Source organism: Lissotriton vulgaris, chromosome 5, assembly GCF_964263255.1.
Source record: "Lissotriton vulgaris chromosome 5, aLisVul1.2, whole genome shotgun sequence".
Classification (NCBI taxonomy): domain Eukaryota; kingdom Metazoa; phylum Chordata; class Amphibia; order Caudata; family Salamandridae; genus Lissotriton; species Lissotriton vulgaris.
Window position 1 is genome coordinate 1,546,928,489 of NC_141693.1, and position 5,000 is coordinate 1,546,933,488.

The 5,000-nt window shown below is 39.2% G+C and overlaps 2 non-coding genes across 2 annotated transcripts; both read right to left on the reverse strand.

Moving 5' to 3' along the window:
- Positions 1-448: 448 nt before the first annotated feature.
- Positions 449-521, reverse strand: TRNAR-UCG (transfer RNA arginine (anticodon UCG)). Its single transcript has one exon. It is a non-coding gene; the product is annotated as a tRNA-Arg (tRNA).
- A 2,236-nt stretch (positions 522-2,757) lies between these two features.
- On the reverse strand, positions 2,758-2,830 carry TRNAR-CCU (transfer RNA arginine (anticodon CCU)). The gene has a single exon. It is a non-coding gene; the product is annotated as a tRNA-Arg (tRNA).
- Positions 2,831-5,000: the final 2,170 nt, after the last annotated feature.

Sequence of the window (5,000 nt, forward strand, 5' to 3'; positions counted from 1 at the left end):
ACCAATGCTTCACAAATTAGCCAACTGTGTCATCAGCAAAGGCAGACAATGTGCCAATCCTTTATAATTCTTCTGTAGTACTTCTCTTTCTCGTAGGCAAAATTAGCACTTTAACTGCACAAATCATATAGATTTTACACTTGAAGCACTCCATGAACACATACTTACACACCTTGCATTTCATCTACACACCCTTAAGCTAAAAACCCATTCTGTCAAGTCAAAATTCTGCAACCCTATTACATATTCCATGCGTGTACATAGAAGCACTTCTTAATGCCACTAACAGGAACAAGATTTCAGGCTGAAGATGCAATCTAAATGACTGTGCAGTATGTACTCCACTTCATGAATAATTAGGAATGAGAACATGATGGCTATAAGAGTATTGGAAGAGCCTGCTTCCATTCTGAATGGAAATATGAGTTGTGTGACCATTGGCAAAAACCGACCACGAAGGGACTCGAACCCTCAATCTTCTGATCCGAAGTCAGACGCCTTATCCATTAGGCCACGCGGTCATAGTCCTGCTGTGCTTATTTTTATAATGTAGGTGGTATGCAAGGATGGGAAATATGATATTGATGGTTATTTAGGTTTACATCCCATTGTGTGTTTTCAGCTCCTTTCAATTAAAGCACTCTTTTGGAATCTATATAATGAAAATGTCACCAGTACGATAAGCTTTTGTTTTCTTTTTTGCATTTAAACATCTTTCTTCATGAGATTAAAGCTCAGTTGTATGCTTTACATAGCTCTGGATATTTCCAGAAGTGGAGAGAAACCGTTTTGACAGTAGTACAAACTGCTCCTTTCTGGATATGCCAATTTACACACGCTCAAAGGTTGTATGTGTTTCATGAATCCTGACTTGCCCTATTCAAGTAGCTGAAAGCCTGTCACCACCTCTAGAAACAACAGTTACACCAATCCAATTCAAATCATTTTTTCCAAAGGAATATCTTCTGCCGGGTCAAAGTTGCATCTGACAAAGATAGGTGTTTAAAAATCTACTTTGTAGTTTCAGAACACCATTAATGACTCTGAAGAGTACAGAAGTAAAATGGTACCATTTCAAAGTTCCTAATACCAAATAAGCTTCTGAGCGGAAGCATGTAATAAATATATCAATTTTTCTGGAAAAGTAAGAGTGGATATTGGTTTTCACCTGAGATGGGACTCAAACCCACAATCCCTGGCTTAGGAGGCCAGTGCCTTATCCATTAGGCCACTGAGGCACAGATAAACACTTGCAGTCTAGAGGCATTATTTAAATGTATTCAATCATCAAACACTGGTGTCTGCACACAGGACATTTCTCAGTTCTCTCCATAAGTAAACTTCCCATTTTCATCCTCTTCCATCCCCGACTTTAACACTCTGTTCTGTGCTATAATGGACTCTCTGCATTTCGAGCAAGTGGAGAGAAATTGGAGGAGAACCCCTCTCGACTCAACACTTCTTCTTTCCTGAATGCTTTTCTCAATAAACTGGGCTTTGACAGTGGTATCAAGCCGTCCTTGTCTTCAGCAGGACACAGAAACAGGTACCAAGTCTCCTAACCAAGTTCAACCACACTGTGCAACTTAATAGACCAATGCTTCACAAATTAGCCAACTGTGTCATCAGCAAAGGCAGACAATGTGCCAATCCTTTATAATTCTTCTGTAGTACTTTTCTTTCTCGTAGGCAAAATTAGCACTTTAACTGCACAAATCATACAGATTTTACACTTGAAGCACTCCATGAACACATACTTACACACCTTGCATTTCATCTACACACCCTTAAGCTAAAAACCCATTCTGTCAAGTCAAAATTATGCAACCCTATTACATATTCAGTGCGTGTACATAGAAGCACTTCTTAATGCCACTAACATGGACAAGATTTTAGGCTGAAGATGCAATCTAAATGACTGTGCAGTATGTACTCCACTTCATGAATAATTAGGAATGAGAACATGATGGCTATAAGAGTATTGGAAGAGCCTGCTTCCATTCTGAACGGAAAGCTGAGTTGTGTGTCCATTAGCAAAAACCGACCACGAAGGGACTCGAACCCTCAATCTTCTGATCCGAAGTCAGACACCTTATCCATTAGGCCACGCGGTAATATGTCCTGCTGTGCTTATTTTTATAATGTAGGTGGTATGCAAGAATGGGAAATATGATATTTATAGTTATTTAGGTTTACATCCCATTGTGTTTTTTCAGCTCCTTTCAAATAAAGCACTCTTTTGGAATCTATATAATGAAAATGTCACCAGTACGATAAGCTTTTGTTTTCTTTTTTGCATTTAAACCTCTTTCTTCATGAGAATAAAGCTCAGTTGTATGCTTTACATAGCTCTGGATATTTCTAGAAGCGGAGAGAAACTGTTTTGACAGTAGTAAAAACTGCTCCTTTCTGGATATGCCAATTTACACACGCTCAAAGGTTGTATACGTTTCATGAATCCTGACTTACCCTATCCAAGTAGCTGAAAGCCTGTCAACACCTCTAGAAACAACAGTTACACCAATCCAATTAAAATATTTTTTCCAAAGGAATATCTTCTGCCGGGTCAAAGTTGCATCTGACAAAGATAGGTGTTTAAAAATCTACTTTGTAGTTTCAGAACACCAACTTGACTCTGAAGAGTACAGAAGTAAAATGGTACCATTTCAAAGTTCCTAATACCTCATAAGCTTCTGAGCGGAAGCATGTTATAAATATATAAATTTTTCTGGAAAAGTAAGAGCGGATATTGGTTTTCACCTCAGATGGGTTTCAAACCCACAATCCCTGGCTTAGGAGGCCAGTGCCTTATCCATTAGGCCACTGAGGCACAGATAAACACTTGCAGTCTAGAGGCATTATTTAAATGTATTCAATCGTCAAACACTGGTGTCTGCACACAGGACATTTCTCAGTTCTCTCCATAAGTAAACTTCCCATTTTCATCCTCTTCCATCCCCGACTTTAACACTCTGTTCTGTGCTATAATGGAGGCTCTGCATTTTGAGCAAGTGGAGAGAAATTGGAGGAGAACCACTTTCGACTCAACACTTCTTCTTTCCTGGATGCTTTTCTCAATAAACTGGGCTTTGACAGTGGTATCAAGCCGTCCTTGTCTTCAGCAGGACACAGAAACAGGCACCAAGTCTCCTGACCAAGTTCAACCACACTCTGCAACTTAATACACCAATGCTTTACAAATTAGCCAACTGTGTCATCAGCAAAGGCAGCCAATGTGCCAATCCTTTATAATTCTTCTGTAGTACTTTTCTTTCTCGTAGGCAAAATTAGCACTTTAACTGCACAAATCATACAGATTTTTACACTTGAAGCACTCCATGAACACATACTTACACACCTTGCATTTCATCTACACACCCTTAAGCTAAAAACCCATTCTGTCAAGTCAAAATTCTGCAACCCTATTACATATTCAGTGCGTGTACATAGAAGCACTTCTTAATGCCACTAACATGGACAAGATTTTAAGCTGAAGATGCAATCTACATGACTGTGCAGTATGTACTCCACTTCATGAATAATTAGGAATGAGAACATGATGGCAATAAGAGTATTGGAAGAGCCTGCTTCCATTCTGAACGGAAAGCTGAGTTGTGTGTCCATTGGCAAAAACCGACCTCGAAGGGACTCGAACCCTCAATCTTCTGATCCGAAGTCAGACACCTTATCAATTAGGCAACGCGGTCATATGTCTTGCTGTGCTTATTTTTATAATGTAGGTATTATGCAAGGATGGGAAATATGATATTGATAGTTATTTAGGTTTACATCCCATTGTGTTTTTTCAGCTCCTTTCAATTAAAGCACTCTTTTGGAATCTATATAATGAGAATGTCACCAGTACGATAAGCTTTTGTTTTCTTTTTTGCATTTAAACCTCTTTCTTCATGAGATTAAAGCTCAGTTGTATGCTTTACATAGCTCTGGATATTTCCAGAAGTGGAGAGAAACTGTTTTGACAGTAGCACAAACTGCTCCTTTCTGGATATGCCAATTTACACACGCTCAAAGGTTGTATACGTTTCATGAATCCTGCCTTGCCCTATTCAAGTAGCTGAAAGCCTGTCACCACCTCTAGAAACAACAGTTACACCAATCCAAGTTAAATCATTTTTTCCAAAGGAATATCTTCTGCCGGGTCAAAGTTGAATCTGACAAAGATAGGTGTTTAAAAATCTACTTTGTAGTTTCAGAACACCAACATGACCCTGAAGAGTACAGAAGTAAAATGGTACCATTTCAAAGTTCCTAATACCTCATAAGCTTCTGAGCGGAAGCATGTTATAAATATATAAATTTTTCTGGTAAAGTAAGAGCGGATATTGGTTTTCACCTCAGATGGGACTCGAACCCACAATCCCTGGCTTAAGAGGCCAGTGCCTTATCCATTAGGCCGCTGAGGCACAGATAAACACTTGCAGTCTAGAGGCAATATTTAAATGTATTCAATCATCAAACACTGGTGTCTGCACACAGGACATTTCTCAGTTCTCTCCATAAGTAAACTTCCCATTTTCATCCTCTTCCATCCCCGACTTTAACACTCTGTTCTGTGTTATAATGGAGGCTCTGCATTTCGAGCAAGTGGAGAGAAATTGGAGGAGAACCACTTTCGACTCAACACTTCTTGTTTCCTGGATGCTTTTCTCAATAAACTAGGCTTTGACAGTGGTATCAAGCCGTCCGTGTCTTCAGCAGGACACAGAAACAGGCACCAAGTCTCCTAACCAAGTTTAACCACACTCTGCAACTTAATAGACCAATGCTTTACAAATTAGCCAACTGTGTCATCAGCAAAGGCAGCCAATGTGCCAATCCTTTATAATTCTTCTGTAGTACTTCTCTTTCTCGTAGGCAAAATTAACACTTTAACTGCACAAATCATACAGATTTTACACTTGAAGCACTCCATGAACACATACTTACACACCTTGCATTTCATCTACACACCCTTAAGCTAAAAACCCATTCTGTCAAGT